Raw genomic sequence first — 18,969 nt, 5'->3', positions numbered from 1 at the left:
ACTTCTGTATGTGAACGTGGAAATCATTCTGAATCTGAAGTCTTTGGTGCCCTTTTTTTATTCATTTGTGGGATGTTGGCTTCGCTGGCTAGGCCAGCAGTTATTCTCCATCATTAGTTGCCCTTGAGAAGGTGGTGGTGAGCACTGCAGTGCATGTGGTGTAGGTACATCCTCAGTACTATTCGGAAGGCAGTTCCAGGATTTTGACCCAGTGAGTGAAGGAACAGCGAAATATTTCCAAGTCAGGATTTTGAGTGTAGTATCCATTCTGTATCCGTTACATACATGTCAGACCCTCGTAACGTGCGTGAGCGTAAGATTCAATACAGATCTGTCAATGGCACTCTGTATCTGTGATATTGTAAAGGAAGTGTGGGAATCATATGTTTCTTTCATCACTTGGTTGTTTGTGAGCATGAGATTCATTCTGTATCACGTCTGTCAAACTTTGGTATAAAAAATTGTGAGGTTCAATTGGTGTTTTTCAATCATTGGTAGTGTATGTGAAAGTGGAATTTATTGTGTGTGTGTTAGTGTGTGATCTCCCATTTGTATCTGTCAGCATCTGTTACTCTATGTGATTCTTGGACTCTTTCTAAATCTCTCAGTGGTACAATTGGTGTGTCATATTTATTTAGTATCACTCAGATTCAGCTATTGTGAGTGAGTGCAGTGACCAGCCTGTATCTTTCAGCATCTGGCACTGAAAATGTGCCTGAGAATTATTCTCTGTGTGAGTGTGGGATGCATTATATAACCTTCAGTCTCTGGGACTAATTATAAGTTTGGATTCTCGCCACATACCTTTCCAGCAGAACAAAAGGCCACTGATATGGTAGGTTTAAAGCAAACAATGGTATTAAATCTCTGTCACTGTGCACACAATTGTGAAAGATAATGTATCCTTTAATCTGATCCTGGAGTGGTCCGCAAGTGTAACTCCAGCTTGTACAAAACGATTTGATATGTGGCATTGTGTCTGATTCTGAGTTAGAATTTCCACACAAATGCAAAATGGAGCCCAGTCCTGAATTGGTAAAGTATCTTTAATTTGACACTGTGTGAGGATTTAGAATTAGCATGTAGTTTATAGCTCAATCCATACTCATCAAATTAATATTGTATCTCAGTTTCTTAATCAGGGTGAGTTTTAACTACAATCTGACTTTGGATCTCAGGTTATACTCACTTTCAGAATATCTCAGACTGATAATGCACTTAAGGTTTGGATTTGCATCTAATGTATGTGTCAGGACACAATGTGGGAATTAATACCGCAATTTATAAACTAATTATGTGTGCAAATATTGGACCGGTGCATAACATGAATCTCAGTGTACATTATTAAGGTTAAGACAGTAAACTTGAAATTGGAAACGTGCATCAGTTTTATTTGACATTCAGTTTGTAGCTGAGGCTGTCCTATTGTGGGATTGACCTGGTGAAAACTGTATCGTGGGTGAGAATGTGGACTACCCGCCTGTGGTTCTAAGTCGAGGTAACATTGGAACAACGTCTGTCTCTCCTGCACTGTTTGATTGATGGATGGAAAGTGTGACTCTGGAACTATTTCTGCTGTCTGAGACTGTGAAATTGATGTCCTGTCTGTGTCTGCGCTCTGTCAGTGATAATGTACGGACTGTGTGGGAAGAGCTGGCGGGAATCTTCATTCTAGCTTGGCTGGAGGAAACACCATATTTATTCTGGTTCCTTCAATTATTTGCCTGTTGGAAAAAAGTCTATTTTAGGACTCAAGTACAGGTGGGGTGGAAGATACAGATTCCATCAGTTTAACCTCCATAAATAATCATTGTGAATGGTTTGAGAGGCTTTAGCCAGGCTCTAGCTCTGATTGGTCAGTCCATTCTCAATCTAAATTTTCAACCAATCGGAGAGCCAGGTAGCAGGAATTGGAAGTGCCGATTGGCTTATATTTTCAAACTCGAAAAGCCCGCCAATTTGAGGGAAAAATAAATAACAGCCGAACGGCTTAATTTCTGGGCAATTTTAATCTCACACTTTAGGAGCTGTAATATTGCATTTTGTGTCACAGAATCCTGGCGCTATTTTAGGAACAGATTAAATTTGTCAATCTCTTATCTGTAACCGGCGGTAACAAAGCAGCGATTTAAAACAGAGCCAATCTCAGCTCACTGGAAACGCAATAACATAGGTTACCAACCGACTCCTTCACACAGGCTTCATCGGGACAGAGAGAAACGGCTGATTTCTGATCCTGTCCCCTGAAAGCGGCCGGGAATGTTACAATCGGAAGAGCGGAGCGCTCCAGCAGCCACACGCTCAGCATAGCTGCTCTTTCTCAGGAGCCTGTGAACACGGCCCGCGGGGAGCTGCAGTCCAGCCCGGGAGGAGCGAGACTTGGCTTTGGCTTTGTCCTGGGCTCCACCGCCGGTCTTTCTACAATCTTACACACACTTACACCACGAATGAAGAATTCCTCCCGCACTCACCCTTCCCCGATCTTCTGGGGAATGCAGTTGGCCACTTCTGAATGGTCAATGTGTTCGGAATCTCATTGGGTGGTTTTTGTAACCAATCAGAGAGCAGCCTATTTCACCAACTTTCAAACATCAATGAGGAAATGGGCCGCAGATTGACTGAGCCAAACTGGCAGAGCTGAAACAGGTTTTCAAATTGAACATTAGCGCCAATGTATTTGAGAATGGATGAAAAAAAGAGACATGTCAAAGCTTTTCCTTCTGCACTCAACAGGACACTCGCAAGATAACCAATATAAGGGGAAGACAACAATTTATACTGATAGAGAATATACTTCAGGGTGGAAAGTGACGGTCTTAGTCCCGGTCATGAGCTTGTGTGATACACAGCGCGAAATGATCTGATCAGGGGAGCCATTACCCTGCAGGATGCCTTTGATGAGCCCGATTTCAGCATCAAGCTTGCACGGTGAACAAATGGCTCGGATCCTAGTTACAAGGTTGCCGATAAGACCAATCTTACAGAGCGTGGGACTGTAAGAATCCCAACGCGTATATTGACCAGTGAAGGTCGGCTTGCGGTAAACCTGCTAGAGAATCCTCTGGAAGATTTCTCAACTAGTGTGTCAAGGGAGGGGAGATATTTTGACTGCTCTATTTCATAGGTGAATTTGAGCGCAGGATGGAGCCCATAAAGACATGTAAGGAAATTGTTACATGCAGCTGCGGATTTAAATATAGCAAACGTATCATCCACATATCGGAAATATGCGAGAGGGAGGAGGTGAGGCGTCTTTCCATCCAAGGCCCAAGTATTACGATCGAAAAACGTGAGTGATGAAAATGTTAGATCTATTTTATTTCGTTAGTCCATTATTTTCTTGTTGTAAATCTTCCCACACTTTCTGTTGTTCTTTATCTCATTTTGGAAAGTACAGAGATTAACTCCGCGGGCCCGGAATTGTGGTCTGACCACGGGTAAGGCTGAAAATAAATCACTACTGCGATGGCCGGGAATCGAACCGGGGTCAACTACTAGGAAGGCAGCTCTGCTCACCACTATACCACCATCGCACACTTCTTCAAATTACAGTCAGCATTTATAGTACCGCGAAACACACTATATCTTTGGCATTTTGTTTCTGAATGATAAACTGTTTTGCAATAATTCTCACCATGTTTATGTTGTTTCATACTCATTTAAAATGTCCCCAAAGAAGTTACCTCTTTGCACGTCTCACGTTCAGCCAGCAGACGGCACCAGTCCACAATAAATTGGCTCCTGCTGTTTCTGTGGACACATCGAGACAGGAAAAGGAACTGTAACAAAATCAGAAATACCTGGAAAAACTCAGCAGGTCTGGCAGCATCGGCGGAGATGTGGGATTCATTCTGCATTTGTCTGTCTCTGGTGCTGTCTGTGTATTGTGCAGTTTGTCCGTGCCTGGTAACGTATAGGGTTTGTCCAGTAGTTCACCATGTCCAGTTTTGTGTGTGAATGTGGGGTTTATTTTATTGTTCTCAATCTTTGATGTTGCTTATGACTCTGGGATTAATTCTGGATCTGTACTCAATAGTTATCTCAGGCATGGTGTTGTAAATGATTCACATCTTAACCCCTGTCAGGAAGGAAACCTCTCATCCCAATCCTTACCCAATTTGGCTTATGTGTGATCTTAGAACCAATCACAATCATCAGGTTAACCCTGAACTGCAGTCTACAATGTGAAATAAATGGTTTTGCCGACCACCCTTGAGATACCTATTAAATACAGATATGGAAGTAAAGTACCCTCACATACAGCTCCCGAGTCACATAGATAGAGGACGAATCCCACTTACACACACAGTTCCAGTAACCGAGTGATAAACAATTAATCCCACAGTAACTCTCTGCCCCAGATGTAGACATATATTAAAATATATTTTACAAATTCCCATTCAGTACCAGATTTTGACAAATACAGAATGAACCCTGCACACACATACAGACACACACAAAGATAGTGACTGATACAGGATGTGACACAAATTCACATGCAGTACCAGGGAATAACAGTTAAATATAAAATCCCGCCATCAATTCCAGTACCGGAAAATAATGCACACAAAATGAATTTTACTGACATTCATTAACAGAGATTGTAAGATACAGAATGAATCCCATAGCCCTGTTCAGTTCCAGATACTGACAGATGCAGAATTAATTGCAACTACTCACACTGAAAAACACAATTAGTTCCACATTGACATGGAATATAAAACACTGGCAGATGTTGAATGAATCTCAAGCTGACAGTCAGTACCAGATACTGATGGAAAAAAAAATCACTCACTCTTGTTCAGAGTGGGAGACTAAAAGATAAATAAAAGGATATTCACACTCAGATTGAGTACCAGAGACTGACTTGCAGAACCCGAACCACTCATACATCATACCAAAGATTGAAATACACCAAATAAATAACTCACTAAGGGGCAATATCATAGCAAACAAAATAAGGTCAAAGGCCTGACCTTCTGCCTAACTAGATTTTCCTGCCTACACCCCATATCCATTGATTCACTGAATAACCTGTCTGCGTCATCCTTAAATATGTTCATGGATGAAGCATCCATATTTCACTAGGACAGAGAAGTATTAATATTCACACGCTGAGAGTGCAGAATTTCTCCAAATTTCAGTCCAAAATGATCAACCCCTTATGCTGACATGGTGCCCACATCTTCTAGATTCAGGGGAATCGATAATGGAAAGTAGGGAAATGGTGGATGAATTAAACAGGTATTTTGCTTCATTCTTCACTGTAGAGGACACCAGTAACATCCCAGAAATAGCTGTAAATCAGGAAATGGAAGGGAGGGAGGAACTTGGGGAAAATTACAATCACCAGGGAAGTGGTATTGAGCAAATAGTTAGGGCTGCGGGCTGACAAATCCCCAGGTCCGGATGTGCTTCACCCTAAGGTCCAGAAAGGAGTGGTTAGTGAGATTGTTGATACACTGGTTTTAATTTCCCAAACTTCCTTAGATTCAGGGAAGGTTCCATTAGATTTGAAAATAGCAAACATAACTCCTTCATTCAAAAAGGGAGGGACACAGAAAGCTGAAAACTACAGGCCACTTAGCCTAACATCTGTCACAGGGAACATTTTAGAAGCTATTAAGGAAGTTATAGCAGGGCACTTAGAAAAATTCAAGGGTCAACATGGCTTTGTGAAGGAAATCATGTCCAACCAATTTATCGGAGTTCTTTGAAGGAGTCACATGTGCTGTGGATGAAGGGGAACCAGTCCATGTACTGTACTTAGATTTCAAGAAGGTATTTGTTGAAGTGCCACATTAAAGGTTATTGCATTAAATAAAAGCTCATGGTGAAGGGGGTAACATATTGGCATGGATAGAAGATTGGCTAGCTAACAGGGTGCAGAGAGTTGGCATAAATGGGTCTTTTTATGGTTGGCAGGATATGATGAGTGGTGTGTCACAGGGATCAGTGCTGGGACCCCAGCTTTTCACAATTTACATAAATGACCTGGATGAAGGGACCGGAGGAATGTTTGCTAAATTTGCTGATGAGACAAAGTTGGTAGAAAACTAAATTGTGAAGAGGACATAAGGAGGCTACAAAGTGACATAGATAGATTTTGTGAGTGGGCAAGGATCTGGCAAATGGAGTATAAGGTCGGCAAATGTGAAATCTTTCCTTTTGACCAGGAAGAATAAAAAATAAGCTTATTATCTAAATGGTGAGAGATTGCAGAGCTCTGAGATTCAGAGGGATCTGGGTGTCCTGGTGCATGAATCACAAAAGGTGAGTGTGCAGGTAGAGCAGGTAATTAGGAAAGCTAATACAATGTTATCATTTATTGTAAGGGAAATTGATTACAAAAGTAGGGAGGCTGTGCTTGAGTTGTACACGGCATTGCTGAGACCTCTTCAGAAGTATTGTATACAGTACTGGTCTCCTTATTTAAAGAGAAATGTACATATGTTAGAAGCACTTCAGAGAGGGTTTACGAGACTAATACCAGGAAAGGGGGGAGGGGGTTGTCTTATGAGGAAAGGCAGGACAGGTTAGGCTTCTATCCACTGGAACTTAGAATAGTAAGAGGTGATTCAATTGAAACCTTTAAGGTCCTGAGGGGTATTGACAGGGTGGATGTGGAGAGGATGTTTCCTCTTGTGGGAAAATCTAGAACCAAGGGTCACTGTTTAAAAATAAGGGGTCACTCATTTAAGACGGATATGAGGAGAATGTTTTCTCTCAGAGGGTTGAGAATCTTTGGAACTGTCTTCCTCAAACGGCAGTGAAAGCAGGGTCTTTGAATATTTTTAAGACGGAGCTTGATAGTTTCTTGATTAACAAGGGCGTGAATGGTTATCGGGGAAGGCAGGAATGTGGGGTTGAGGTTACATTCAGATCAGCCATGAGCTTACTGAATGGAGGAGCAGGCTCGAGGGGCCGGGTGGCCGACTCCTGCTCCGAATTCATATGTATGTCCGTATTCCATAGCCAGGACAGACAACCTCTCAGTGTCTAACCTGTCAAGCTCCATTGTAATCCTGCACGCGTGGATGAGATCACTTCTACTTCCAATAACCAGAGAATATGAAAACAATTTACACTGCTTCTCATCACTGGACAAACGTCTCATCACAGCGACCAATTATTTTATGACTTCCAATGTAAATATATCCTTCCTTAGATAAGGAGACAAAAAACAGTGCCAAATGCTGCATGTGTGGTCTCAGCAAAGCCGTATGGAAGTGCAGTAAGTCTTCCTTACTGTTGTACTCCAATCCCCTTGTCATAAAGTCTAACATGCTAGCTGCCTTCCACATTGATTTCTGGATGCTATCTTCCCATGATCCATATACAAGTTCACTCAAATCTCTCTGAACATCAGGATTTACAATTTCACCTGGAGAACAACAGACTGTCAGACACAGAAATAATACAATGCTCACAGGCAGTAATGGAGACTGACAGTTTGAGAATGTTTCTCATATTGACAGTGTCACAGATTGGCAGATACAAAATGTATGAAATATTACCAAAGAGTGCCAAGGACTAACAGTCGGAAAATGACTGCCAGACTCACACAGATCACGTTTCAGAGTGAAACAAATTCAATGTCATGCTGACATAGGCCAGGAGAGACGAGAAACTGATGTACAGAATTAATGTAATCCTGACACAGGACTGGCGAGTGATAATTAAATAACCAATCACACACTCAGGTAAAGCACCAGAGATGGACAAACCCAGTAAAGCCAGAGGGATAAACCCAGTAACTACAGACCAGTTAGTCTAATGCTGGTGGTGGGGAAAGGTTTAGAGAATTCAATAGATTATTGAATCCAGGACAAAATTGGTCACTTGGTAGAACATGGGTTGATAAATGACAGCCAACACAGATTGGTAAACAGAAAATCATGACTGAAATACATAATGAAGTTATTTGATGAAGTTTCAGACAACATTGACCCGGGGAGTGAGGTTGATGATGTGTGTCCGGACTTGCAAAAGGGTTTGCAAAAATCCCACATCATAGATTTGTTAGTAAAATTCAAGCAGATGGGAATACAGGGGCAGTGGCAGCATGGTTACAGAATTGAATAAGGGGAAGAAAGGATAAAGTGGTGGTGAGCGGTGTGTTTTTCAGGGTGGAGGGATACATACACAGCTGATTCTCTGTCACGTCAGGTGGCTGTTCTATTCCCATTCCCAGAGCTCTTTTACATTTTAATAACTTCCAGACTATATCCAAGTTTGCTGATGGCACTAGGTTAGGTGACATGGTTAGAAGTGTAGGTGGGAGCAGCAAGTTTCAAAGCATCACTGACAGACTCAGTGAGTGAAAAAAACTGTGGCAGATGGTGGTCAACATGAGATCATCCACCTTGGAGCAAAGATCAGAGAATTTCCTAAACAGTCAGAAACGTGGGACTGTGGAGGAGCCGAGAGTGAGGGAGAGAGCTGAGTGAGGCTGGAGGGTGGATAAAGAGCAGTGGCAGAGCAGCCCGAGAGCAGCAGTGAGAGAGAGAGAAGGAGGGAAGAGTGACGGGGTTGGAATAAAGAGCTGTGAGGGCAGGGTTGGAGCAAACCAGCCATGGATAAAATAAATAGTCAGAGCATGATAAATAGGAGCTGGAAAATTAAACATTACAATCAGGGTAAGTATAACAGTAAGTATAAGTATAATAAGAGTATTAGTACAGGGCAGGTCGAGAGGCATTTAATAAAATTAATAATTTAAACAAGGTACTAATTAGATTCTAAAAGAGGGAATAGAGGTTTGTTTTCGATCATGGATGGGCAGCTGAGACCTGTTGTTTGCAGTTCCTGCCCCATGTGGGAACCTCAGGACACTTCATGTGTCTTGGGGGCCACATGTGCAGGAAGTGTCTCCAGCTGCTTGAGCTCGAGCTCAGGATTTCCGAGCTTGAGGGGCAGCTGGAGTCACTGTGGAGAATCAGGGAGGATGAGAGTTTCCTGGATCGTACGTTCCAGGAGGTGAACACTCCAAACGGAAAGAGCGGGTTCAGGATAGTAGATGGGTGGCCATTGAAAGAGTAGTAAGAGGCAGAAAGTGCAGGAGTCTTCAGGTATGTGCCACTGTCAAACCGGTATTCAGCATTGGAGACTGCTGGGAATGGTGACACCCTGAAGGAGTGCAGTCCAGACCATGGCATCAATGGGCAAGAAACTGCACAGGAGGGAACAGCAAAGAGTAGAAATGCAGTAATTGTTGGAGATTTCATAGTCAGGGGGACAGACAGGCATTTCTGTCACCGTCATTGTGAGTCCCACATGGTGTGTTGTCTCCTTGGTGCCAGCGTAAAGGACATCACGGGGAGGATGCAGAATATTCTGCGGGGGGAAGGGAGTGAGACAGAGGTTGTGGTACACGTCAGTATCAATGACACAGGGAGGACAGGTATTGAGGTCCCTCAGTCAGAATTCCAGCAGCGAGGGAGGGAGTTAAAAAGTAGGACCTCAAAGGAAGTAATATCGGGATTACTGCCAGTGCCACGTGCCAGTGAGAGTAGAAATGTGAAGATAGGGAACATCAATATGTGGCTTGAGGCTGGTGCAGGAGGGAGGGATTCAGATTCTTGGGACATTGGGACAAGTTCTGGGGCAGGAAACACCTAATCTAAAGGAACAGGTTGCACCTGAACAAGACTGGGACCAATGTCTTCATGGATAGGCTCACTCGAGTGGTTGGGGAGGGTTTGAATTAAATTGGCAGGGGGGGTGGGTATCAGTATATCAAAGTAGAAAAGAGAAATAACTAGAGAAGGAAATAGGACCATATAAAATAGGAGTAGATGAAGAAGGATTCTAAGAGGAATACCAGGACAGGTTTAGAATGCATGTGTGTAATCGCACAAAGTGTGGTGAATAATGTCGCTGAGCTAGAAGCACAAATAACCATGTGGGAAGATGATGCAGAGACAATGACGAAAACATGGTTTAAAAATGGTGAGGACTGGTGCTTAATATTCACTGATACAAACTGTTCAGAAAATATAGAGAAGGGAAAAAAGGAAGTGGGTTAGCGGGATTAAGGAAATCACTGTAATATTGGGAAGAGACAATGTCCTTGACCGGAAATGGGCAGAATTCATTTGTTAGAGCTGAGAAATAGTCAGGGGACGATCAGACTCATGGGGATATTAAATCGGCCTCCAAATAGTGAGAGAGAGAGATAGAGGAGCAAATCTTCAGGGAAATCACAGAGGTGTCTAAGAACATAGGAAGATATGAATTAGGAGCAGGAGGAGGCCACTCGGCCCCACGAGCCTGCTCCACTATTCAATGAGATTATGGCTGATCTGATTGTAACCTCAACTCCACATTCATGCCTACCCGTGATAAGATTTCACCTCCCCCCCACACCCTTGCCTATCGAGAACCTATTAACCTCTGCCTTAAAAATATTCGAAGACTCTGCTTCCAGCACCATTGAGGACGAGAGTCCAAAAGACTCAAGGCCCTGTCAGAGAAACAAAATTCTCATCTGTCTTAAATGGGCAACCCCTTATTTTTAACCAGCGACAAGAGCTGTAGAGTGGTGATATCCAGGGGCTTCTGAAATGTGTTCAGGAGACAATCCTCGACCAGAATGTTCTCAGTCCAGTTAGGAAGGAGGCATTGCTGGATCTGGTGCTGGGGAATGAGGTGGGCCAAGGTTGGCCACGTGAACCAAGTGTCTGTGGGTGGACCCTTGGGTAAGAGTGATCATCGTATCACAAGCTTGAGATGAGCAAGGAGCAATCAAAAGTAGAACTTCTAAATTGGAAGAGGACTAACTTCAATGTGAGGAGAGGGGGTTTAGCCAGAGTAAAATGGAACCAAAGACTGACAGAGACATCTGTAACAGAGCAATGAGTGATCTTTCAGGAGGAGATGTTTCAGGTACAGACTAGGTACATTCCAATGAGGGGGGAAAGGGAGGGTAAACAAAGCCAGAGCTCATTCAGTGAAGAAAAAGATAGAAAATTTAATGAAACAATGAAAAGACTGTATGATGCATGTCAGGTGAAATCTTCAAGCGAGAACCAGGTGACTTTTATTGTACAAGAGTGTGGAATTAACTCTCTATCTGTCTATCTCTGTTATTGTATGTGAATCTAGAATTAACTAAATCCAAGTATCTGCCAATCTGTACGAGTGCACAATTACCTCTCTATCCATCAGTCTCTGTTACTGCATTTCTGCGTGGAATTACCTCTCTGTCCATCTTGTTAGTGTATGTGAGGGTGGAATTAATTCTGTCTCTGTTATTCTCTATGACTGTTTGTGAGTGGGACAATAATTCTCTGTTTCTCTCTATTATTGCATGTGAGAGTGGAATTAACTGTCAGTCTTTGTTACTGTATATGAGGGCAGCATTATCTCTTTCTCAGTCTCTATTGCCGTAATTGAATATGGAATTAACTCTCTCTCAGTTTCTGTGACTGTACATGAGTGCACAATTAACTCTACATTAATCTCCGTTACTTTATATGTGTGTGGAATTATTTCTCTATCTGTTGGTCTCTGTTACTGTATGACAGCCTGGGATTAACTCTCAATTGTTTTGTCTCCATTACTGTGTGTCAGTGTGGCACAAACATTGTCAATCTGTTACTGTGTGTGTGTGCAGAATTAATACTCTATCAATCAATGTTACACTACGTGTGTGTGGAAATCACTCTCTGTCAATCTATAATAATGTGTGTGTAATTAACTCTCTGTCTGTCAGTCTCTGTTACTCTATGGCAGAGAGTCAATTTCAGGTTAGCAAACTGTAACCAGTAGAGTGTCACAGGGATCAGTGCTGGGTTCTCAGCTATTTACAATCGATATTAATGACTCAGATGAGTGGGGAGAGCATCACCAAATTTTCAGACAATACATAAATAGGTGGAAAAGCAGGTTGTGAGGGGGACACAAAGGGTCTGCAAGAGGATATAGAAAGGTTAAATCAGTGGGCAAACATTTGGCAGATGAAATACAATGTGGGAAAATTTGATGGGAAGAATAGAAAAACAACACATTATTCAAATGATAAATATATTAATGGCCTAGATTGTGGTGTGCAAGGCATGATTTCAAAATTTGCAGATGATACGAAGATTGGAAACATTGTCAACTGTGATTGGGATAGTCTTGAACTTCAAAAGGACATAGACATGTTGGTGGATTGGGCAGGCAAGTGGCAGCTGAAGTTCAATGCAGAGAAGTGTCAGGTGATTCATTTTGGTAGGAAAAATATAGTGAGACAGTATTAAATAAAGGGAGACCCTCTAAAGGAGGTGCAGGAACAGAGGGACTGCATTGTATATGTACATATGTCATTGAAGATGGCCGGGCATGTTGAGGGAGCAGGTAATAAAGCATATAGTAACTTAGGCTTTATTAATAGGGGCATTGAGTACAAGATTCCGTGATTCTGTGAAGAGCAAGGAGGTCATGTTGAACTTTTATAAGTCTCTTTTTAGGCTTCATCTGGAGTACTGTGTCCAGTTCTGGGTGTCATACTTAAGGAAGGATGTTAATGCATTGGAGAAAGTACACAGAAGATTCACAAGAATGATTCCAAGATAAAGAACTGTCGCCATGGGGATAGATTGGAGAGGTTGGGGATGTTTTCCCTGGAGAAAAGGCGGCTTAAAGGAGAATTGAGGGATGTATTCAAGATCCTGAGGGGTATGGACAGAGTAAATAAATGACAAATTGTTCCCACTCAATAGAACATCAAGAACCAGAAGGCACAGACTCAAAATAATTGGCAAAAGGAGTAAATGTGATGTGAGATAGACTCAAAGTTTCATTTAAAATTTAATTTTTTTTTCACTCAGAGGGTGGTTGGAGTCTGGAATAAACTTCCTCAAAGGATGGTGGAGGCAGGTTTGCTTGAGATATTCAAAAGGGAATTGAATTGCTACCTGAAAGGAAAGAACGTGCAAGGTTATGGGGACAAGGGAGGAGAATGGCACTAGGTACAAAGCTCTTTCAGAGATCCAGTGCTGACTCGATAGGCCAAATGGCCTCCTTCAATACTGTGGAGAGAGACTGCAGAATGTTGCAGTACAGAGGGGTCAAGATCTCCTTGTACATGAATCACAAGAAGTTAATGTGCAGCTGCAGCGAGTAATTAGGAAGGGAAATGGAATGTTGGCCTTTATTCCCGGGGTGGGGGGGGGGGTAGTATAAAAGTAGGAAAGTCTTGCTACAGCTACACAGCATTGGTGAGACTACACCGAGAGTCCTGTGTTATGTTGGAGTCTCCTTATTTAAAGGGGGATATAATTGTATAGGGGGAAATTCACAGAGGTGCTAGAGTGACTCCTGAGATGAAGGAGTTGTCTTATGAGGAATGTTTAAGCAGGTTGGGCTAATCCGCATAGGAGATTCGAAGAATGAGAGGTGATCTCATGGAAACATATAAGATTCTGAGGGGGTTTGACAGGGTAGATGTTGAGAGGAATGTTTCCATTTGTGGGGAAAATAGAACCAGGGGACACAGTTTAAAAATAAACATCTCCCATTTAAGAAGAAGATGAGAAGGAATTTCTTCTCTCAGAGGGTCCTTAATCTTTGTTATTCTCCACCTCAGAGAGCAGTGGAGGCTGGGTCAATGCATATATTCATGCTGAGTTAGACAGATTTTTCATCGGCAGAAGAGTCAAGGGTTATAGGGCAGGTGGGAGAGTGGGTTTGAGGCCACAATCAGATCAGCCATGGTCTTATTGAATGTCAAAACTGGCCCGATGGGCTGAATGGCCTCCTCCTGCTTCTCTTTCTTATATTTTTAATTTGTCAGTGTGGAATTGACCCTCTGTCTGTCAGTCTCTTTTACTGTATTTCAGTGTGGAATTAATTCAGTCTGATCTGCATGTGAGTGTGGAATTGATTCTCTGTCCATCACTCACTGAATGCGAGTGTGTAATTTAAATCTCTGTCAGTCACTTTTATGGTTATGAGAGTGGAACTAACTCTCAAACACTGTATATGAGTGTGGAATTTACTCTGTCAGCCTCGTGCTGTATGAAAATATGGAATTAACTCCTTATGTCAGTCTCTGTTACTGTATGTGAGTGTGGAATTAACTCTCCATCGGTCAGTCTCGGTTACTGTGAATGTGGAATTCTCCTTCCCAGTCTCTGTTGTGACATCTGAGAGTGGAATTTAGGACCTGTCAATTTCCATTAATATTTCAGTGATGAATTAACTTACAACAACAGAGACTGAGTGAAAGTAAGAAAATTAGTTCCACACTCACATATTCGTCTGCCTATGTGACTGTGTGTGAGTGAGGAATAAACAAACAATTTGTCAGCCTCTGTTACTGAGTGTGTGGAATTAACTCTCTATCAGTCAGTCTCTGTTATTGTGAGTGTGAATTCACAGAATCACAGAATTGTTACGCTATAGAAGGAGGCCATTTGGCCTATTGTGTCGGCTCTCTGAGCATTTTAACTTAGTGCCAATCTCCTGCCTTTTCCCCATAACCCTGCACATTGTTTCTATTCAAATAATCATCCAATGCTCTCTTGAATGACTTAGTTGAACCTGCCTCCACCACACTTCCAGGCAGTGCATTCCAAAACCTAACTACTCGTTGTGTGAAAAAGTTTTTTCTCACTTCGCATTTGCTTCTTTTGCAAAACACTTTAAAACCATGCCCTCTGCTTCTCGATCCGTTTACGAGCGGGAAGTTTCTCTCTATCTACTCTATCCACACACCTCATGAATTTGAAAACTTCTATCAAATCTCCTCTTAGCTTTCACCTTTCCAAGGAAAACACTCCCAACTTCTCCAATCTTTCCTCATAACTGAAGTGCCTCATCCCTGGAATCATTCTCATAAACCTCTTCTGCACTCTCTCCAATGCATTCAGATCCTTCCTATTGTGTTAAGCTTAACTTTCAATCTCTGTCACATTTGCAAGCGCGGATTTAGCTTTCCATCCAATCATGTTGGTTACTGTACGTGAGTGTGAAATTAACTCTGTATGATAATCTGTTACTGTAGGTGAATATAGAATTAACTCTGTCAGTTTCTGTCACTGTATCAGAAGGTGGAATTAATTCTGTATCTGTCAGTCTCAGTTACTGTATCAGGCCACGGAAAGAACTCCGTTTCAGGCTCTGCTACTTCAAGAAACTTAATTCCACACTCATCATCTGCCAATCTGTGTTACTGTATATGAGTGAGATATTAACTCACAGTCTCTGTTATGTGAGTGAAGAATTAAATCTCTATCATTAAGTCTCTGGTATTGACTGTGGGTGTGGAATTCATACCTTACATGTCAACCTCTTTGCTGTACATGAATGCAGAATTAATTCTGTACTTGTCAGGATCAATTATGCTGTGAGTGCGGTATTCACTCTCTGCCAGTCTCAGTTACTGTGAGTAAGTGTGAAATTAAATTTCTGACAGTCTTGGTTGCTGTGCGTGATTGTGGAATTGTCTTCCTGTCAATGTCTGTTACTGGATCTGAGTGTGAAATTAACTCTCTGTTAGAGTCTGTTACTGTAAGTGCGTTTGAATAAAAAGTCTAATAATTTGCATTACTGAATGTATGTGGAATTAATTTTCTGTCTGTCTCTGTTACTGCGAGTGTGGCAGAGCAGACAGGAAGACTTTTTATCCCATTGGTGGAAAGGTGGAGGGACAATGGGCACAGATTTAAGGTAACTGGCAAAATAAGCAGTGGGAACATGAGGAAAAACCTCGTCATGCAGTGAGTGGATAGGAGAAGTGCCTGAGAATGTAGTAGAGGCAGGTTCATTCAAGGAATTCAAGAGAGAATTGGATTATTATCCAAAAAGGAAAAATGTGCAGGGGTATGTGGAAAAGGTGGTGAAGTGGCAAGAGGTGATTTGTTCCTTCAGAAGGCCAACATAGACATAATGGGCAGAATGGCCTCCGTCTGTACTGTAATCATTCTATGATTCGAATAATTAACTCTCCTTCAATCTCTCTTACAATATATCAGTGTGGGTGGAATTAACACCGTCTGTCACTCTCTGCTGTTACATGTGAATGTGAAATATACTTCCTGTCAGTCTCTGTTACTGTACAGGAAGCAGTTATTGACCTTATATCAGAAATGCTTGGGCCGTACTGTTCTCAAAAGTGCTCACGGTTAAACCCATCATCTTCTCCTCTCCAGTTCTAAATCAGCCAACAAGAACATACCTTTAAAGTAAGCAAGGAATGACTTCCACGTCCAACATCCATTCTGATTCAAAAGTGTTCCTCATTTGTCAGTTTGAGTTTCTGACCTTGGTTTTGTGAGCAACACCTGCAATAATTCACTGACAACATCATGTCGATAGTGGCAATCTGAAATAAAGAGAGAAAATGCTGGAAATACACAGCACATCAGACAGCATCTGTGGAGAAAGGAAAGTACACATTTCGGGTCACTGAGAATCAACCTGCAATAAAACACTTTCTAACATCTGCCCATGGTGACTGCAGTTCCCACAATTCCCTGCATCCCAGAAACGGCTCGATCAAATGCACTGACTTCCCCGGCAGTTAGAGTGTGCATGCTCCCCAGGGCCGGCCCCGGGTCAATCTGAGGTCGAACTTAGAGGCCCATTTCACCAATATGCTTATGACCTCTTGAAGTTTAACACTATCCTCCTCACAGTTCACAATACCTCAAAGTTTCATGTCATCTGCAAATTTTGAAATGGTGCCCCATACACCAAGGAGCAGGTCAACAATATATATCAGGAAGAGCCGGGGTCCGAACACCGACCCCTGGGTAATTCCGCTATAAACTTTCCTCCAGTCTGAAAAACAACCATCCACCACTACCCTCTGTTTCCTGTCACTCAGCCAATCCCATATCCATGTTGCTCTGTCCCTTTTATTCCATGAGCTGTAACTTTGTTCACAAGTCTGTTGTGTGAGACTTTATCAAATGCCTTTTGGAAATCCATGTAAACCACATGAACAGCATCACCCTCCCCAACCCTCTCTGTTACCGCATCAAAGACTCGGTGCAAACGGGGGAAGAAATCGGGAAGCGGCGCTTGGGATGGTGCACATCGGCTTCATGGTGAAGTCCCCCGGGTCCCTCGCCGCACGTCCGCGGGACCCGGCGGCTCTGATTCGGGCTCTGAGAGCCGCTGAGACTCGGTGTTACTGAAACGGCGCTCGACCGCGCTCAGCTACCGGGAGATGTACCGCGCATGCTCGGCGTAGACAGGATTTCCGGTGGACATAGGTGCGCCTGCGTAATGCGGCCCTTCTGGTAGAGATAGGCCGTTTTATATCCCCGGAGCATTCTGGGAAGCGTTTAGCGCCATTTCGTTTTTATCAGCGACACGGGAAGAAACGTTTGTGTTAATGGTTTCTGTGCCAGCTCAATAGCAACAAATCAGTCCCACTCCCCTTCTCCTTTACAATAGCCTTAAAATATTTTCACTTCGGTATTTACCCGTTTCACTTTTGAAAGTTTATTTTGATTAGACTTGCAACACCATTTCGAGCAGAGGATTTAAAACTGCAACAATTCTCTGCCTTACTAAGAAATGACAAGGGATGATCCATTCAATGTGGGAGATGGTGGGGAGGATGGTCAGGACAAGGGAAGCCTATCGGTGTTCTGGGAGAGAGGGAAGTGATGAGAGCAGAGCTCTCGAAATGGAACAGAAATGCTTGAGGGCCCTGTCAATCACAGAGAGGAGAGATAACCAGTTGAGAAAAGGAAGGTAAATTAGCAGTGTTGGTATGGAATATTATCTGTCCTCACCAAAACACTTATTCCAGCTGAAACAGTGATTTATGTGTACTTTCTTCAATTTAGCACCCCGTATTCACTGCTCACAATGGTGGTCTGATCGATGTTAGGCAGTTTCAGTGATTGATTTGATGAACATCTGCTCGGTCAGCAACTACAACTCTGAGTTTCCGAACGGCTGTGATTTTAAGTTTCCATCTTGTCCTCACACTGACCATTCTGTCCTCGGCATCCTGCAGTTTTCTAATGAATCTCAATGTCAGCTCGATGAACCGTGTCTCATCTTTAAAACCTTCCAGACTCAACACTGAGTACAAAAATTTGAGAATGTAATCTAAATCCCCATTGTGTATCATTTCCATTGGATATTTTTCCTGAATTCACATTTTTCTCTTGTTTTTTGCATTTGAATGGCAGCTGTTCATCATCCCATCATTCACACCTCCTTTAGACACATCTTTGGTTTTGTTACTTGCCCATTTACCTTAACCTTGCACCATCAACTCTTTTGTCATTTAACCTCTCCTGCAAGAGAAAAATGTTATATTAGATCTCGTAATAAGTAAAGAGAGATAATTAATTCATATTCTGACAGTAAATGAGCATCTGGCAATGAGTGACCACAATATGTTGGAGGCAAAGAAAGGTCACAGAAATGTTACAATTTTCACCTTAAGTAAGGTCGGTAAGGGCAGAATGAGCAGGAAGCTGAACACATTAAATTCCGAACAGCTACTAACAGGATAAAGGAAACAATCAGAGGCTCTCAAACGTGTTTTCTGTATAAAAGGCATCTGATGCAAGGCCCAAGGAAGGAAACTTCACTATCCCAGTTTTAAACCAGTAATTAAGCAGGAACGCTGATATCTACCCAAATATTGATTAACTGTCTTTGACATGATGCTGTCTTCACTATGATGATTCTGTCGTCCTCGATGGTACATGTCGGAGTGAATTAAGCTGTTGTCCAAATTAGAATGATGAATGACTGCAGGTTGTCATATAGGTCGGACAGACTGCATGTAATAAGTATCAATTTCACTATACTTTTCCATCTCAGTAGTTTCCTATTCAGGTAAAAATGGAGTGATAGTGAACGAGAGAAGAACATTCAGACTGTGCCAGCTCTTTGCGAGAAATGAGCTGGTCTCGGCTGGTGTGTGTTTGCAGCAATTGCAGCTCGTGTCCTCGTGTAAATAAAAACAATTTGAGATATTTGTTGCAGACTGAAGCGTTCACAGGAAGG

At 42.4% G+C, this 18,969-nt stretch overlaps 1 long non-coding RNA gene across 1 annotated transcript; it reads right to left on the bottom strand.

Annotated features, from left to right (window-relative positions):
* Positions 1–73: 73 nt before the first annotated feature.
* LOC144670317 (uncharacterized) lies at positions 74–17,153 on the bottom strand. The gene is made up of 4 exons (XR_013573853.1): positions 16,166–17,153; positions 3,684–3,750; positions 2,472–2,637; positions 74–1,724 (listed from the first exon to the last, which is right to left on the bottom strand). It is a non-coding gene; the product is annotated as an uncharacterized LOC144670317 (long non-coding RNA).
* Positions 17,154–18,969: the final 1,816 nt, after the last annotated feature.

The sequence above is a fragment of the Cetorhinus maximus genome, chromosome 31 (genome assembly GCF_964194155.1).
Source record: "Cetorhinus maximus chromosome 31, sCetMax3.hap1.1, whole genome shotgun sequence".
Taxonomy (NCBI): domain Eukaryota; kingdom Metazoa; phylum Chordata; class Chondrichthyes; order Lamniformes; family Cetorhinidae; genus Cetorhinus; species Cetorhinus maximus.
The sequence above is the reverse complement of the archived record's forward strand: the minus strand, read 5'-3'. Positions and strand labels throughout refer to the sequence as shown.